Source organism: Heteronotia binoei, chromosome 7 (assembly GCF_032191835.1).
Source record: "Heteronotia binoei isolate CCM8104 ecotype False Entrance Well chromosome 7, APGP_CSIRO_Hbin_v1, whole genome shotgun sequence".
NCBI lineage: Eukaryota > Metazoa > Chordata > Lepidosauria > Squamata > Gekkonidae > Heteronotia > Heteronotia binoei.
In genome coordinates this window covers 101,789,041-101,808,483 of record NC_083229.1, presented here as the reverse complement: position 1 = coordinate 101,808,483, position 19,443 = coordinate 101,789,041, and the positions used below count along the sequence as shown (strand labels likewise).

The 19,443-nt window shown below is 38.8% G+C and overlaps 1 protein-coding gene across 2 annotated transcripts in view; it reads right to left on the bottom strand.

Annotated features, from left to right (window-relative positions):
- ATP9B (ATPase phospholipid transporting 9B (putative)) overlaps positions 1 to 19,443 on the bottom strand; it is a 233,597-nt gene that overhangs the window by 204,461 nt on the left and 9,693 nt on the right. The window lies entirely within an intron of this gene.

The window sequence follows — 19,443 nt, the reverse complement described above, 5'->3', positions numbered from 1 at the left end:
ATGTTCTTCAGGACACAAGAGTATTTGCATCACGAGGGAAAAAAATACATTTCACTGCTATACAACAATTTCACTGAAGGAATGTGGATTAAAATAAGATGGCATATAACAAAATAGAAACATTCCTAGACACCGTAAAGACTACGCATGTCCAATATGTTTCTTTATATGACTTTTACAACAACAGTTGATGGAAGTTTAGATCTTTTACAATCTAGTTTACGCCTGGTTATGGGACTGAAACAGCCTTGATCACCCTGGTGAATGGCCTTCCCCAGGAGACTGACAGAGGGAATTGGATCTCTTTTGATCGTCCTGGACCTTTCAGCATCTTTTGATACCATTCTTCATATTATCCTTCCAGACCGCCTTTCCAGGTTTAGATCGGGAGGCAACATTTTATGGTAGCTCCAGTCTTACCTGGTGAGTAGGTTTCAGGAAGTAGTGCTGGGGGACTGCTATTCAGCCTCCACACCTTTGGCCTGTGGGGTCAAGCAAGGCTCCATCTTGTTCCCTGCACTTTTTAAACATCAACATAAAACTGTTGGATGGGGACTTCTGGGGTTGGAAAATGCCGAGCTAAACTGTTTCTCAGAAAGGGAGCAGGCTGGAACTTCTGTTCGGGGTAGTGGAAGGCAATCTAATGCCTACTGCCTACTTTTCTCAGTCAGAGATCGGTCTAAGATATGCACAGGAAACTTTGAGGAGATTTACCTTGGCTAAAAGGGAGTCCCGGGGGGGGGGGCTCCTTTGAAGCTTTGAGGGATATCCAGAGACGAGTTGCATTTTCATCATCTGCAGAAGTTTCCAGAGTCATCTATTTGACATAAGCTCAACAGGATCCTAATCTTCTTTGATACTGTTAAACATCTAAAGCTATACAAGACCGGTGTTGATCTGGATAACTACAGAAAAGGTACAGATTGCTATCTTTCATTCCGGGACTAGTTAAAGTAAAAGGCGGACAGGGTCAAAGGCTTGGGGGTGCTGCTGGAGCCGTCCCTAAATATGGAGGCCCAGATAGCGACCACTGCCAAGTCCGCGTTTTTTCATCTTAGACGGGCAAGGCAGTTGGCCCCCTTCCTGGACCCCGACGACCTAACAACAGTGATCCATGCTACGGTCACCTCGAGGTTGGATTACTGCAATGCCCTCTACATGGGGCTGCCCCTGTGCCGGACCTGGAAATTGCAGCTGGTGCAGAATGCCGCGGCCCGGCTGTTATTGGGCCTCCCAAGATGGGGGCACATTCGGCCGGGTCTTTGGGCTCTGCACTGGCTTCCAATAATATACCGAGTCCGGTACAAGGTGCTGGTCATTACCTTTAAAGCCCTATATGGCCTGGGACCTGCCTACCTGAGGGACCGTCTCTCCCCACATGTTCCCCAGAGAGTACTGAGGTCGGGGACTCAAAATCTTCTCACCATCCCCGGGCCCAAGGAAGTGCGCCTCAAAACAACTAGAGACAGGGCCTTTTCCACAATGGCCCCTATGTGGTGGAACCAGCTACCGGAAGAGGTGAGGGCCCTGTGGGATCTTACTCAGTTCCGCAGGGCCTGTAAGACGACCCTCTTCCGGTTAGCCTACGCCTGACTAGACAAATGTAGCTTTCTAGATCTTAGATTTTTGTGATTATACTGCACAGTTTTAATGTAAAATGTAAAATTTTAAGATTTTTAGGTTTTAAATGTTTGAATTTAAATGTATTAATTTGTTCCGATTTTATTGTTTTATTATTTGTTGTAAGCCGCCCTGAGCCACTTGTGGGAAGGGCGGGATATAAGTTACGGAATAAAATAAATAAATAAATAAATAAATAAAATCAGAAGGTGGGAAATTGAAATCTAGAAAGCTTGGAAGAAGAAAGGGAGAAGGGGCGAAATTTGGACTTTGTAAATTTAAAGGACAGTGCTAAAAAGTGGAAAGGACTTTATTGTTTTGTCTACTTGTGGTTTTTGAGAAAAAGCCCCATCGTCATAGACTTGCAGCTCCCACAGCCAACCAGCGAAAACGGGAATTGGTGGCAAGCAAAGCAGGAAGTATCAGATGGAAAAGGGAAATCATTGAAGCAGCCAGCCTACTCTAGGACTATAATATCATAGAAAAACATCGGCGGCCATTGCTAGGAGGCTAAAAATTAAATAAAATGTTTAAAGTGTTCGGGACATTAAAAATTGGTGGAGTCAACAGAGGTGACGATTATAAGGATAATACTATTGGACATTACTGTTAATAACTATTTTAGAAGCCTCTAGAGGGAAAAGGAATTTTTTTAAATGAGGCAGAAAGTCGCGACCGCCATTTTGAAAAAAATAAAAACTTTAAAAATTAATATCTGAGCCCAGGAGGCTCTGAGGACAGCAAAATTAGGCTTATTGAAAAGAGCAAGCCTCACTCTTTTATATCTGATAGTTGAAATTTAATTTGGTGAGGTCAAAATTTTGGGTGTTTTTACATGTCAGACCATAAGCAAACCCATGCAAGGACTGCTTCACTGGAGAAAATGCAGGACCAATTAGATGCAATGGAAGCTGGGATAATGAAAGGGATGAAGGAGATGATGACTGCTTCCAAAAAAGAAATTAGAAAATATATTGAAGAGCTAAAAAAAGATATAGAGGATCTCAGAAATGAGACTGTGGTAACATCAAAAAAAGTGCAAGAGGTGGAAGGGAGAGTGAAAGTACATGATTCCACCTTGTTAAAAATACAAGAAATAGTGGCAATTCATGACTGCAAATTGATGGAGGCCCAGATACGTCTGAGAGTAGTACCTGAGGATGAAGAAACTGATTTGAAAAAATATATAATAAAAATAATTGCAGAATTTTTGGAGGAAGATCCTGAAGGGACTAGAAACATGTATGACTATATGTATAGAGTGAACTCACTATATGCCAAAAAAAAAATAATCTACCAAGAGATGTGGTTATAAGATATATGACAAAAGAAATGGTGGGAAAAATCATGAATAAAAACTTTGAAAAGTGGGAGGCAGCAGAGTAAGAATTATGAAGGAGTTGCCAAGACAAGTGATAAATGACAGAAGAGCATATAAGAAATTGATAGAAAAATTACAGGACAATGAAATGAAGTATATCAAAGATTTCAGGTTTTCACGGCTGGTAACATCATTAGGGTTTGTAGAATCTTTCGGGATCAAGTGCCGTGTTCTACTGGAGAAAGCTGTGCATTGGCCCACTCAATGCACAGCAGCCAAGAAGGTCTGAGCGCCTGCTCCGGCTGCAACGCCACTGAGGATGTTCTCCGCAGCTGAGAACGAAACGTCTGGAAAGAAAACTTTCTCCAGTAGAACACGGCACTTGATCCCGAAAGATTCTACAAACCCAAATGAGGTATAGATGGATAATACCTGAAGGTTTGAGCTTTGAGCTACAAGGAAAAAGGATTACAATTACAAGCACACAGGAACTGTGTGGATTTTATGAAGAACATAAAGAATTTGCACCATGATGGATTACAAATTATTATCTTGGAATGTAAATGGACTAAATTCACCACAAAAAAGAAAGGCAACATTTCATTGGATTAAAAAGCAAAATTGTAATATAGTTTGTTTACAATAAGTACATATCAAACAAAAGGATTACAAATTTTTATGGCATAAACAATCGGGACTAGAATTTTATTCATTGGCTGAACAGAATAAAAGGGGAATGATTTTTTATATTAAACAAGAATTGGACTCGAAACTAGTGTTTAAAGATAAAGATGGAAGGTTTGTAGCGGTAGAAATAATACTAAATGCAAAAAACCCCGTTGTTACTGGGACTGTATGCACCAAATGGAGCAAAGGATGCTTTTTTAAAAAGACATTATACAACAATTTGATGAACATAAGAACATAACATAAGAGAAGCCATGTTGGATCAGGCCAACGGCCCATCAAGTCCAACACTCTGTGTCACACAGTGGCAAAAAATGTTATATACACACATACACTGTGGCTAATAGCCACTGATGGACCTGTGCTCCATACACTGTGGCTAATAGCCACTGATGGACCTGTGCTCCATACACTGTGGCTAATAGCCACTGATGGACCTGTGCTCCATATTTTTATCTAAACCCCTCTTGAAGGTGGCTATACTTGTGGCCGCCACCACCTCCTGTGGCAGTGAATTCCACATGTTAATCACCCTTTGGGTGAAGAAGTACTTCCTTTTATCCGTCTTAACCTGTCTGCTCAGCAATTTCATCGAATGCCCACGAGTTCTTGTATTGTGAGAAAGGGAGAAAAGTACTTCTTTCTCTACTTTCTCCATTCCATGCATTATCTTGTAAACCTCTATCATGTCACCCCGCAGTCGACGTTTCTCCAAGCTAAAGAGTCCCAAGCGTTTCAACCTTTCTTCATAGGGAAAGTGCTCCAGCCCTTTAATCATTCTAGTTGCCCTTCTCTGCACCTTCTCTAAAGCTATAATATCCTTTTTGAGGTGCGGCGACCAGAACTGCACACAGTACTCCAAATGAGACCGCACCATCGATTTATACAGGGGCATTATGATACTGGCTGATTTGTTTTCAATTCCCTTCCTAATAATTCCCAGCATGGCATTGGCCTTTTTTATTGCAAACGCACACTGTCTTGACACTTTCAGTGAGTTATCTATCATGACCCCAAGATCTCTCTCTTGATCAGTCTCTGCCAGTTCACACCCCATCAACTTGTATTTGTAGCTGGGATTCTTAGCCCCAATGTGCATTACTTTGCACTTGGCCACATTGAACTGCATCTGCCACGTTGACGCCCACTCACCCAGCCTCAACAGATCCCTTTGGAGTTCCTCACAATCCTCTCTGGTTCTCACCACCCTGAACAATTTAGTGTCATCCGCAAACTTGGCCACTTCACTGCTCACTCCGAACTCTAAATCATTTATGAACAAGTTAAAAAGCATGGGACCCAGTACCGAGCCCTGCGGCACCCCACTGCTTACCGTCCTCCACTGCGAAGACTGCCCATTTATACTCACTCTCTGCTTCCTATTACTCAGCCAGTTTTTGATCCACAAGAGGACCTGTCCTTTTACTCCATGATTCTCAAGCTTTCTAAGGAGCCTTTGATGAGGAACTTTATCAAAAGCTTTCTGGAAGTCAAGGTAAACAACATCTATCGGGTCTCCTTTGTCCACATGTTTGTTCACCCCCTCAAAGAAATGCAACAGGTTAGTGAGGCAAGATCTTCCCTTGCAGAACCCATGCTGAGTCTTCCTCAATAACCCGTGTTCATCAATGTGCCTACTCATTCTGTCCTTGATAATGGTTTCTACCAACTTTCCCGGTATTGAAGTCAGACTGACTGGCCTGTAGTTTCCCGGATCTCCTCTGGAACCTTTTTTAAAGATGGGGGTGACATTTGCTACCTTCCAGTCCTCAGGAATGGAGGCAGATTTCAATGAAAGATGAAGTGACATATGATCAAGTTTTGATAATGGGGGACTTACATGGAACAATTAAGAACACACTGGATAGGTCTGGGGGAAAAAAATAATAAGGAAGGAAAATTGCCAAAGTCTTTTTTTTTTAATTGGTCAAACAAGAAAACTTGGAGGATATATGGAGGAAATTTAATCCTGAAGTGTGGGACTATACCTTTTCTTCAGCAAGACATAAAACTTTTTCCAGAATTGACATGTTGTGGGGTACTAAAGATTTAGGCCTTATAACAAAGAAAATAGAGATTTTACCTAAAATAGGGGCTGATCATAACCCAATAATGTGGATTACAAAATTGTCTAAAAAGTCGAGAAGATGGAGATTGAATGAAGATTTTCTACAGAATCAAGAAATAGTGACATCTCTAGAAAATGAAACTAAAGCTTTTTTCCAAATAAACAATAAAGAAGATATAGAATTTCAGACGGTGTGGGATGCTTCTAAAGCAGTAATGAGAGGAATATTGATTACATTGAATAATAAAGACAAGAGGGCAAAAGAAAAACAGATGCTGGACATTCAAAATGAAATAAAGAAAAAAAGAAGGGGAACTGAGAAAGGCCAGGGAAAAAGAAAATTATGAGAGAGATTACAATATTACAAACACAAATGAGACATTTGTTAAATAAAGAACTGGAATGGAATCTGAAAAGGTTGTAGCAGAAATCTTTCGAGGGAGCAAATAAACCTGGAAAATATTTGGCCTGGCAATTGAAGAAAAAGAGAGAAAGTAAAATTATTAATAAAATTGTGGTGGAGGGAAGAGAGGTGGTAGATCAAGAAGGAATAAAAAGAGAATCCTTTAAGTATTATGCCAAATTATTTAAGGGTGTTAAAATAAAGAAAGAAAAGATGGAGGAGTATTTACAAAAGATTAAAATAGCACCCTTAACAGAAAATATGGGAAAGTCTTGAATGATCCAATTGAAAAAATAAAAATTGAAGCAGCAATTAATGTAATGAAAAATGGAAAAGTACCTGGGCCAGATGGATATACAGCTAAATTTTTTAAAACCTTCAAAGAGGAGTTAATTCCGAAACTTCAGAAATTGATGAACACGATAATAAAAGGGAAAATACCAAATACATGGAAGGAAACTGTTATTTCGTTAATTCCAAAGGAAGATAGAGATGTCACAAATGTAAAAAATTATAGACCAATTTCACTATTAAATAGTGACTATAAAATATATACAAGAATCTTGGCAGAACGGCTTAAAAATATTTGATAAATTAAGATGAATATTTTGCCAAGAATAATGTATTTGTTTCAAACTATTCCGATTGTGAAAGACAGTAAATAATTTAATAAATGGCAAAGGAAAATTTCAGAGTTTGTGAGGGCTGGGAAGAAACCAAGGATCAAAATGAAAATCTTAACAGATGCAAAAGAGAGAGGAGGATTCCAATTACCAGATTTAAAATTATATTGTGAAGCAGTTTGTCTAGTGTGGATAAAAGAATGGGTGATCCTGTTAAACAAAAAACTTTTAGCGTTGGAAGGTCATGGAAATAAATTTGGCTGGCACGCTTATATGTACTATGGGGGAAAAAAGATAGATGTTTTTTTCTCTCACCATTATATAAGAAATAATTTGCTAAATACTTGGATGAAATATAAGAAATATGGGGATGAGAGAAAACCGTTATGGATCATGCCAGCAGAAGTAATAAAAATAACAGCTGAGATGGGTGAAGAAAAGTGGTTGTCATACAATCAACTATTAAAAATACAAAGTGGCAAAATAGAATTGAAAACTGCTGAAAAGTTGAATAATAAATATGATTGGTTCCAAATGCAACAAATAAAGAGCTTGGTGGAAAATGATATTAAAACTGAAGGAATAAGAAGAGAGCAAACAGAAATGGGAAAAGTTCTGCTTGGAGACAATGAAAAATTAATTTCAAAATTATATAAATTACTTTTAAAATGGTCTATGGAAGATGAAGTAGTGAAATCTCAAATGATTAAGTGGGCAATTAATGTAAATAAAGGAATACAGATGGAAACTTGGGAATATTTGTGGAGGAATTCTATAAAGCTTTCGACGTGTCATAGTATTAAAGAGAACTGTTTTAAAATGATGTACAGATGGTATATGACTCCTAAAAAGTTGGCAAACATGAACAATAAGATGCCAGATAGATGTTGGAAATGTAAAAAACATGAAGGTTCTTTCTACCATATGTGGTGGACTTGTGAAAGAGCAAAAAAGTATTGGCAGATAATTCAACAAGAAATTTCTAGGATCTTGGGATACGAATTTAAGAAAGTTGCAGAGACTTTTCTGTTGGGATTACAAATGGATAAATTTCCAAAAGAAGATAGAACAATAATCTGGTTCTTGCTTTCAGCTGCTAGGACACTGTATGCGCAGTTGTGCAAGCAGGAAAAATACCAGAAAAATGGGATTGGATTGTAAAAGTTATGACATGGAGTGAAATGGACAAATTAACAAGAATTTTAGGAGATTATGATTTAAAAGTTTTTAAAATGGAGTAGAAAAAGTTTAGAAGATATGTAGAAAAAGAGTGGAAAATAAAAGGACATTGGGCAATTTTTGATAATGATTAAGTCTTAGAAGGAAGAAGAATGTTAATCTTTGTTTTTATTAGTTAAGGGTACCTTTAAATGTTAGTATTTTAAGTAAATAACACCGGTGGGGGTCAAGTAATGGGGGGAGGGGTGGTTAGAAAGTAATATATGGGATAGATAAAAAGAAGTTATTAACGATGCAAGAAATAGATACTGTTACCATATGTTACTAAATAAAATTGTTTTAAATGTGAACATAAAACTTGGGTGAGATCATCTGGAGCTCTGAGCTAGGAATGTACCAGCATGCAGATGACACTGAGCTCTATCTCACACCTCTGGGTGATTCCACAGAAGGTGTAGGAACTCTGAACTGGTGCCTGGAGGTAGTTTTGGAGTGGATACAGGCTAATAAACTGAACTTCAGTCCCAACAAAACAGATGTGCAACTGGTGAGCAGAATGTCTTATCTAGGACTTAAGGTGTCACCCATTTTGGACAGGGTTGCAGTCCCATTAAAAGAACAGCTCTGTAATCTCATGGACCCAGGCCTACTGCTGGACAAGCATGTGGAAACTGCAGCCAGGAGTGCTTTTTACCAGCTTTATCTGGTTAGCCAGCTATGGTCTTTCCTGGGCAGAAAAGATGCTACTTGCTCCAGTTACATCTAGATTAAAGTACTGCAATAAACTGTACGTGGGCTGCTCTCATGATGTATCTAGAAACTTCAATTGGTGCAGAATGCTGCAGCCAGGACTGTATCAATCCAGTCTTGGCCCATTCACACTGGCTCCTAATCTGTGTCCAGGCACAAATCAAGGTGCTATATGGTTTGGGACCAACATACCTGAAAGACTCCTTACTCACTTAAAAACTAGCTGACCACTACCAAACCAACTTCAGAGGCCCTGCTTCAGGTGACCATCTTCTGCAATTAGGCAGGTGGCAGCCCCAGAATTCTGGCAGCCCCAGAATTGGTTGCAGCACCAAACTTTGGAACTCTCTCTCAATTGAGATACATTTTTGTTCCTCCCATCAGTGGATGAAGACTTTTTGGTTTCTTTTGTTATTATCTCAGTGATTCATCTTGCCTAGGGTTGCCAAGTCCAATTCAAGAAATATCTGGGGACTTTGGGGGTGGAGCCAGGAGACATTGGGAGTGGAGCCAAGATCAAGGCTGTGACAAGCATAATTGAACTCAAAAGGGAGTTTTGGTCATTGCATTTCAAAGGACCGCATATCTTTTAAATGCCTTCCTTCCATAGGAAATAATGAAGGAAAGGGGCACCTTCTTTGGGGGCTCATAGAATTGGACCCCATGGTCCAATCTTTTTGAAACTTAGGGAGTATTTTGAGGAGAGCCACTGGATACTATACTGAAAATCTGGTGCCTCTACCTCAAAAAACAGGGCCCCCAGAGCCCCAGATACCCGTGGATAAATTCTCCATTATTTTCTATGGGAATAAGTCTCCATAGGGAATCATGAGTACCCAGCAGACATTTCCCTCCCCTCCCCCGCTTTCTGATTACCCTGAAGCAGGGGGAGGGCCTCCAAACCGGGGGATCCCCTGCCCCCACCTGGGGATTGGCAGCCCTAATCTTGCCCAAAATTTTAATTTGCTGTTTATGTTTCTTATGTATTTCAGCTCTGGTTTTAAAAAATTATGCATTGTTGTTCATTTTAATCATTTTAAAAATATGGTTTTATTGTGTATGCTTTAATTTGTTAGCTTCCTTAGTGGCTCTTATGAGGGGAGAAAGATGAGGTATAAATTTTGAAAAATAAATGAAATCTCACATGCATGTCTAATCCCAGGCAAATTCTGGAGAAGTAAAATGATAATCCCATAACTCATCTTCCAGTCAGGATCAAATACTGAGTTTTGCGTTAACAGCATACACTATAAATTAGATGCATTTTTCTTTCACTTTATGCAAAGTTCTTTTTTTTTTAATGAAAGGCTTGGACCAAAAAAGATTCTTTTAGACTGGACCAACTGATAAACTATGATGACTTTTTGCCATTTTGCCAGCTGAGATATCTGAAATATCTAGCTGCGATCTAGATACGACTTGTCAACTTCTGTTGAATGTCAATATTTACTATTGCAACATCTATTGTTATCTAAATATGGCCCTGTGACATTAAGTGCCTTGGAGTCCTCTTTGCTCCTGGAACCTCTAATTTAATTGATGCAGAAAATTAAAACTATAATATTTGCCTATAAATATTTGATGTCAATTAATAAATATGACATGCAGACTCTCAGGAATGAATGATTAAAGACTACGATTACACAATTTTGCCAAAACAATGGGATATGGCCTTATTATACTTGCTCTCTCCATGGATCCTAAATTGTTACTTATTCAACAAAAAATATGTTTAGGATATACTCCTCCTGCAGGTGAAGGAGTGGGGAATCAAACCCGGTTCTCCAGATTAGAGTTTGCCACTCTAGTTTGGTCACTATACCAAACTGACTCTCTCAAAAGGAGTTGTAGAGAAATGCTCAAATATTATATACCTTTTAGAAGTACACAATGCTTGTTAATCTTATAGGTGTTTTGAGAAGCACTGATATTAACCATCAGCTGAAGAAAGATGATGTGGATAGGACACTGCTTGCCTTCTAATCATGTTACCCAATTTGACTTCCTTTTATTTTTTTACCTAGCACATCACCTAAAATAATTATGCCAATAAAGAAAATTGCTATGTTTGTAGTTAAAATAATTTCCAGTTTTATTAACACATCTACCATGTTTTGTCTCTGTTCTTAGCCTTTCAAGACACTTTGTGTTCCATTTGGTACAAGACACACTTGATCAACTATGGGCTTTTTATTCTCAAATGCTGACCACTTTTTCTGTATTCAAGATGTTCTTGTTGAACTCGATGTCACTCTTACCAAGCATCACTTACTGAAAAAGCACAGTGTCTGTAACACACCGTGAGCAAGCTGCAGATCTTTCCACCATGGTTGCAAACGTTTTCCTCCCTCTTTTAAAAATCCACACACTGATGAAGACCTAAAGCCCTGCATAATGTTTTGTGATATTCTGCCTCCCTATGCTCAGTTACTTCCAAATACATTTCATCAGAATCAGCAGGAACTGTTTCTAACTAAACATGAACACACATACACAGGATCAAGCTGTTTGTTACTCACTTTTACCACGGCCACGTAATCTCCAGTACAAAATGCATACAGAATAAAACCAGAAAAAGACAAAACAAAAATCAAAGAAAGGCTTGACAGGAGAAAACAGCTTATTTTGCCAGCATTAACTGGAAATATGAAAAGAAAAAGAAGCCCTATACTATCACACAGCTACCTATTATTCCATTTCAAATGCATGCCAAATGTAGTAAAGACAAATTGTATACCAGCAAGTAAGGGATGTTCCACAAATGCAATGCACAACTGCTGCATGCATACACAAACATCGCTTGCTGCAAGTGTGTTCATTATGGAAAACCTAGGGTACCATCTAGTTTAAACACTTATTTAAACGTGTCTAAAAACTTGCACATGGGCCAAACAGAGGGAGAACACTGGTTTATGCACAACAGTCATGCTTGCTTTATAAATGGGACCCTTACTTCATTTGCTAGCAAAACAAAACAAATGCATTGCATTTGAGGAAGTGAACTCTGACTCACAAAAGCTCATGGTGGAATAAATGCTGTTAGTCTTTAAAATACCACTGGACTTCTGTTATGCTTTCCTACAATAGACTGACAGCAACTTCCCCCCAAATTTCCTTAATAGAACATGCAAAGCACTTAAGTTAATTTTAAAAACCAGACATACAAATTTTAAGCATGAATTATGGTAATTAAATATGCTAAACTGATTTTTCCTGTAAGATATCTAAACTAGGCATGGGCACAAATCACAAATTGTGTACGAATTGGGCCAATTCATGGTTCATTCTGACCCAGTTTGAACGTTAATGATTTGTTTGGTTCATTTGTGCAAGTCATTTTTCCAGGCAGCCTGGAGCTGATTCAATCAATTAGGCAACAATGGTGGTGGACTTCTGAGAGCCTTAGAAATACCCATAGCAGTTGTCTATAGCATGATTGGCAGCTCCAGGAGCCAATCACAGAGCTCCCATTCTGCAGCTTGAAGAGAGAAGAGTGAGAGCTGAAGCTGAGCTTTCCTGGGGGCACCTGCTTTGGGAGGCTATAACTCAAACATTCCAAATCCAATCTTCACCAAAGCTGGAAGGCAGGTGGAAAAGAGCCTGCTGAAGACTCCTGGTGTTTTACGCCTCTTATATGAACATATGAACATATGAAGCTGCCTTATACGGAATCAGACCCTCGGTCCATCAAAGTCAGTATTGTCTTCTCAGACTGGCAGCGGCTCTCCAGGGTCTCAAGCTGAGGTTTTTCACACCTATTTGCCTGGACCCTTTTTAGTTGGAGATGCCGGGGATTGAACCTGGGACCTTCTGCTTCCCAAGCAGATGCTCTACCACTGAGCCACCGTCCCTCTGGAACCAAATGAGCCAACAACCCACAAACAAGTTCAGAAATCAAACAAATTACAAAACAAAAGAAAACCACTATTTCCACAGTTTGTGCCCATGCTTAATCTAAACCTCTAACTTTCTTGACCATTGCAATTTCCTTTATTTTTATTTAATTAAATATTAACTTTAAAAGACCTAAAACAGACCATGATTTATTAATCCAGTGAGAGATTAAGAGTAATTTATTGTATTTATTTTTAGTGTAATTAAAACCCTTCCTGCAATTAATGGATTAAAAATCAGCTCACTATTACTCCTATTTTTAAGTGACAAACACCAACGAATCCATATCAAGTTATACTTCTGTCATGAATAAGAACATGCTGCATGTTTCAAAAAACCTGTTCACATAAAGTCAAGCCTAACATATAAAGTGAACAAAGTTTGAGTCCAGCCGCACCTTTAAAACCAACAAAATTTTATTTAAGCTTTGAATAAAATTTAGTTGCTTAAAGGTGCCACTGGTTCTGCTGCTTCAGACCAACATGGTCACCCACATGAATATATAAAACGCTCCCATTTTCTTTCCCAGGCATTATCAACAATGGGGATTTACTAAATGACAGATCTTTCTAAACTTTACATGGTACGAAGTGCCCTTTAATAAACCATGGATTGGATCCAATGCTCTTCTTCCACTCCAACAGCACTCCAAAGCCTCCAACAGCAGAGAATTTCCCCCTGCAACTGCAGATTCCACACAAAACCCAAGTCTTTTTCAGAGAGTGTCCTTGACTCCAGAGGCAGCATTTCAGAGGGTGTGGCAGGTGCAGTGGGGCACTTCTGTACTGTGATCAGAGCTTCATTAATACTTTGGATCCAACACATTATCTGTAAAATATGGTATAATCTAACAACATCATACAAACAACAGTAATTGCCCTGGAGGCAAATATATGGATTTTATATTTGTACTTTGTTGCACTAATTTCTTTGCATGCACAGATACAAAACAGTTAAACCAGCTACAGAGCCAAAGGAAAACAATGGCTTATTTGTACAAGATCCTGTCAATGAAATATATCAATGAAAGTACTGTTTAGCTGCATTTGCTTCTATATGGAAATGTGCCTTTAATAAATCTAAGAAAACAGACTGCATCCAGTTTTAACAATGATTATGCATGCATATTCACAATAAAGTTTAAGAATCTCCTGAAAAAATAAGCTTTCATATAATTAAAATGATACCTTCCCTTATGGAAATATTTTACCTTTTCTCAAAGTATTTTAGTTCTATGAGCACTTTTTAAAGTATACAACAGCAAAAGCCAGATAACAAGTATCACATTTACTAACTTGACTTCAAAATGCAGCCTTTGAACTGGCAAGCAATTTATTCTTTCCCAAAAGCAATTTTCCTATTGTGCTGAAAATTTTTACCATAGTATTTAAAAACAATACAATGATGAATAATGGATTTTTCATAGGGGGGGAAAATCTCAGTTTCTTTGCAATCTAGTGTCGTGTACAATTAATTGTCTGAGGTGCTGGTTTTCCATGACTGACAAACCAATTAAGTGTAAAGCTAGAAACTTTTATAATATAAAGAAGCTCTCAAAGCAACATGAATAAAGCACTAAGAATGCAAAACAGAACACAAGTGGTACTAAATCAGCTGTGGAGACAGGCATCTTGAAAAAAAATGGTTTCACAAGGAAAAACATTAATATTAAACAACTTCTAACAAAAAACTGAGAAGAGGAAAGATTACAATAAATACTTTAAAATTAACTTTTATATAAACATCTGCTGTGAAAATTATACCATGTTTTCTTTGAACTCTAATGGCTTCTAAAAGGAATAAAGTAACTAAAAGTGTGTGCATTAAGTTTCAGCTGCATTTTACTGTCTACATCATATCTACTTTTAAAAAGTTATTTTCTTTTACTTTACGACTACACAAAACTTCAGAATAAGTAACAAATCATAGGATGCACCTACAGATACACCGCCACGAAGGCGTAGTTGTCTTTATACCCAACACTTTCTCAGAGCTAAATGCAACTTACTAAAAGGTTACCAGGAAGGTCCCATCCAAGTAAGATGGAGCACCAAATATGCTTAACTCAGCAGAAGAACTACGCTGTTCACTCTCAAACCAGTCTATGGGTTATTTGGTCCTGATTCTCCTACAACATTTATACAGATGCAAAGTCGCCTTCAAGATACATTCCCACTGGAAACAATTACACCCTGTACCTGTAATTTTAAGACACAAATATCCTCAGTGGCCACTGTTAGGCAACCACAACTGTACTGTCAGATTTCAAGCTTTGGTTTTAGTCAGTAAAAAGGCATGTCAAGGGGCAAGGCCCTTTCCAGGGCTGTTCTGGCCTTTGAGGGAGGAATCACCGGGGTCAGACCTGCCAGTGACCATTGGGCAACTTGCTACAATGCAACTTACATGACTCATCCAGGCCCATCCAGGCCCAGCTGCTAGCAGCTACCTTACAAAACCCAGTGTAATTAGTGTGTGAGGGGAGGATCTGGAAGACCCACATTTGAATCCCTTGGTCCAGTCACACATTCTCAAGCCTAACCTGCTCACACCTTGTGAGGTTATAACAGAGGAGAGAGAATGATGTAAGATGCTTTGGGCCTTCACTATGGAGTAAGAACATTAATGAAGTAAAGAAGTATAAAGGATTATAAGTGAACTATAGCAAAATATATATGTCTACGGCAATGAGAATGACATATGTGCAGAAACTGAAATGTCCAGCAATACCTACAGCAGAAGAATGGATTGAGAAACTGCTGGGCTATACAGCTATGCTAAAGTACTGGTTAGGGAAAAGACAATTATGACACTTATTAGAGACTGGAAACTCCTCATTGACTTTTTGCATGAAAAAGATACGGATGACTTGATAATTTGTGGTTTCTCTGACTAAGAAATATACCTACAGGGAATGAAGAGAGATTTTGTGTTTGTAATTATCATCAAGGAAAATGTGATAAAATTATATTTGTTGTAGAGAAAGTTGGAAGCCTTTTATATTCCTATCCCCATAACCTTTTAGAGGGTTTTTTTTTAAGTGTATGGTTTTGGAAGTTTTTAATTTTTTGTATGTCTTCTAGTTTTCTTCTTTAATAAAACTAAAATGTATACACTAAAACAAACAAACAAAAAGACGATTGTCTAGTTCTATATCATCTGATAGAAAAATACACCAATTTCCAACAGCTCATGCAGCAACTTCATGCAGATGTTACAGCTCAGGTCTGCTGTGACTGTGGCAGCAAGCTGACTGAGCAATTTAACCTTGATAAAGGGGTTAGACAGGGCTGCCTTTTGGGCCCTTTTTTATTCAACCTATATATTAACGATCTCTTGACTTGCTTTAATGAGCTTTGACATCCACCCCATTTGGCCAATTGCAATATTCCAGTTCTGCTTTACGTTGATGACATTTCTCTGTTCTCCAGGACAAGATTTGGTTTGCAGAGACCATTTTTAAAATGTGTGGGTTTTTGTATTAAGGAAGGCCTGAAAATAAACTACCAGAAAACTAAAATAGTGCCCAATATCTCATGCTGCTCAAGTATGACTTGATGAACAGTCTAAATGCTTATAATCAAGCCCTTGCCTTAAGGGAAGGTGGTTTAGTTCAGAATGGAGAGCCACACAATTTTTTTCAATTAGCAACCCCAATAATATTGCCAGCCTTGATTTCTGTTAGTAAAAGATAGGAAGGATGGCCCTTTTCAGGGCTGTTTTGACCCTTGAGAGAGAACTCATTAGGCCCAGGCATGCAGGAACCAGCAAGTGACTTGATACCACATGACCTACATGACTCACCCAGGTCTGGCTACTCACTACCGTTCAGCAACAGCTACCTCATGAAAGTCAGTCTTGTGTAGTACAGCCTTTCAAACTAAGATCTGGGACACTCAAGTCTAAATTCCCATTCTGCTGTGGAAGCTCACTAGGTGACCTTAGGGCACTCACATTCTCAGCCTAACTTACCTCACAGAGTTGTTGTGAGGATAAAATGGAGGAGAGGAAAATTACATAAGCTGCTTAGGGTCCCCACTGTACAGAAAAGAGGGGTATAAATGAAGTAAACAAATAATAAATATAGCTGAAGATGGGGGTCAGAATAAAGTAGGTTGGCTGGTGGGTGGAAGAAGAGAAGGAAGCAGAGAAAGGGGATGATGGGGGGCTGCCTGGAGAAGGGGGCAGATGCCAGGAGTGGGAAGGAGGGAAAGTTGAAAACAGAAGGGTAGATAACTGCAGGATGGCTGGTGGCTGAGGAGAAATGGAAGCAGTGAAAAAGGAGGGGCTATGGGGGCTTTCAAGGAAAGAAATGAAAGCCAAGGTCTCAGAACTGCAGAGGTTACAGGCTCCCAATGAGCATGCTAGTCCTCCCATATAGCAAAGTACGCCATGTTTCATTTGTTCCTTTCCTTGCTCTATTCCTTCTGTTCATCAGAAAGGCATGACAGAATCACTGTGCTTTGGATGTATGGATGACATGGGATGCCATCAGAACAGCACTCCATGATTAGCGGGTGTGGGTGGTATCACCATAGGCTCCAGTGTAGTTGCTGTGCTCCCAGCACCCTCAAGTTAAAAGGTAAGGGTATCTGTTGATAAAAGATAATACATTGACTAGTTATGCTGGCAAACACATTAGTATCAGCAAAGCACCAGAGCCCAGCTCTTAGGAGAGGACAGTAAAAGCCAGCTGTGTTGATAAATCAAATAAAAGTTCACAGCATATGAGGAATCAAAATTCTATCTGAAGAAAAGTCCAAATCAATGAATTTACCATCAAAATAATGCAAACTGTGCCACTAATAGTTGTACCATTGTTTGCAAGACCACTTGTTATTTGAAACTGTCTGGATAATAGATTAAAGATTGCTCAGGAATGTTACATTTGCTTTTCTTCACTAGCACAGGAGGAAGAAAGGGCTAGCACTGGTAATATTATTTGCATTTTATTTCTATCTCTCATTATACGCTACCCCCAAATGTAATTACAGGTTGCAAAGAACCTCACTGATGAAGCTGTTCCTGCTAAATATGTCATATCCTGCTATGTGCGATATACTTCGCCAAAAAGAGTAGGGTAGGTATAGCTATGCACGTGCTTAAGTAAGGCAGGACTGAAATTGCTGCTAAAAGAAATTAATATTTTGGGCAAATTCCAACATGAACCAATCAAAGAAGCAGTTGAAATAAGTCCAACGTATACTTTCTGACTCAGCCTCACTATTAATGGCCATTAATTAAATTAATATATGCAAATGAGCAGTGGTAATTCCAGCCTCCTCAGCAAATAAAATGAGATTTTATATATCAGTAAATACATAGTCATACCAAAATCTCAGCTTCAACAGGGAAATGTAACTCCCTAAACAACTTTGGTCCAAAATGGCTATGGGCTAAGCCTGGAGACATCAGAGATACATATGGGCCTATAGACACCACTGGCCCCACAGAAATAAGGGAGATGGCATGATCCCCACTATATAGGACACTGTTTGTGTCTTAGCTGCTCTGAGTCATGGGTTTCCAACCTAGCACCCATGGATGTCATGTGCCCACTGACACCTTTCATGGCACCCACCAAGTGTTTTTGGAAAGTAGGCTGGGACAAGTGGAGCTTTCACCCAAGATGGCTTCTGACTGGCCATATGTTACACCAGTTGGGACCAGTGAACAAAATGTTATTAAGTTCAGCATTCAGGTCAATAGAAAGTTACCATTAAAGTCCAAAACTGTAATGTTTCATGTCAAAACGGAACTTTACAAAACTGAGGTGAATAGTAAAAAGGAAGCTGAAGGGGATAAACAATAAAGTAAAATCCCTAGAGGATGCTTAGAAGCTATCATACTACTTGAAGCCCTAACAGAATGCATTCCACAGGTCAGGAAAGGCACTGCCAAGCCTAAAAGAAGGCCTGCATAGTTAACAGGGGAAGTCAAGGAAGCTATAAAAAGTAAAAAGGCTTATTTTAAATAGTGCCTCAAAAGAAGGCACTGCAGGCTCTAGCAAAGGAAATGTAAGTCAATAATAAAATGTAAGTCAAATACAGAAAGAGAGAGAATGAAAGGGAGGGAGGGGGAGGGAGAGGGAGGGAGAGAATGAAAATGAAACCAGCCAGAGAAACAATGAGGCCTTTGGATGACAAAGGAAGGAAGGGATTGCTAAAGGAACTTTCCAAGCCAGATCAACCATATTCTCTAGCAAAAATCTCTGTCCTGATTTATAACATCCCAAATCTTGACGCATTATATTAACTTTCTGGCAAAGAACTCTTGAGTTCCCATTTCTCTAAGCACTATATGCCATGCACCACTGAACTGCACTACATAAACATTTCCTGAAGTCTGTTTTGAAAGACAATTCCCAATCTTGGACACAACTATATCTGTACACAAGTATCAACCTGAAGTTTTACTGACATCAGTATTTTTTTTAAAAAAAAAAACCACTATAGACCTACATAGAAATTTCAAATCTCTTTCATCATTAATATATTATTAAAATATATGGAATATACTACAGTTATTAGTAGAACTTTAGATGCAGTTTCATGTTTACTAACTGCATACAAATTTCCTTCAGTACTGTAATACCAATCATGAAATTTTCCATAGCAAGCAGTGCTGATATTTATATTTTTTCAAAACTAAATTCATATATAGGAATGCATACACTAGTGGATTGTGTATATACTAAGCAGCAGTTCCTCTCATGATAACTTTTCCAGCACAATCAAAGAAATGTGTGAATCACAATTCACATCTGTTTATAATATGTATGAATCTGGTTAAATCTGGGTTCACACACTCCATGCAAAAGACAGAGATCCTCAAATAATTCCAGCTAGTTCCCTTCCCAGGAACTTTCAGGGCAACACTAAACAGAGTTACACCCTTCTCA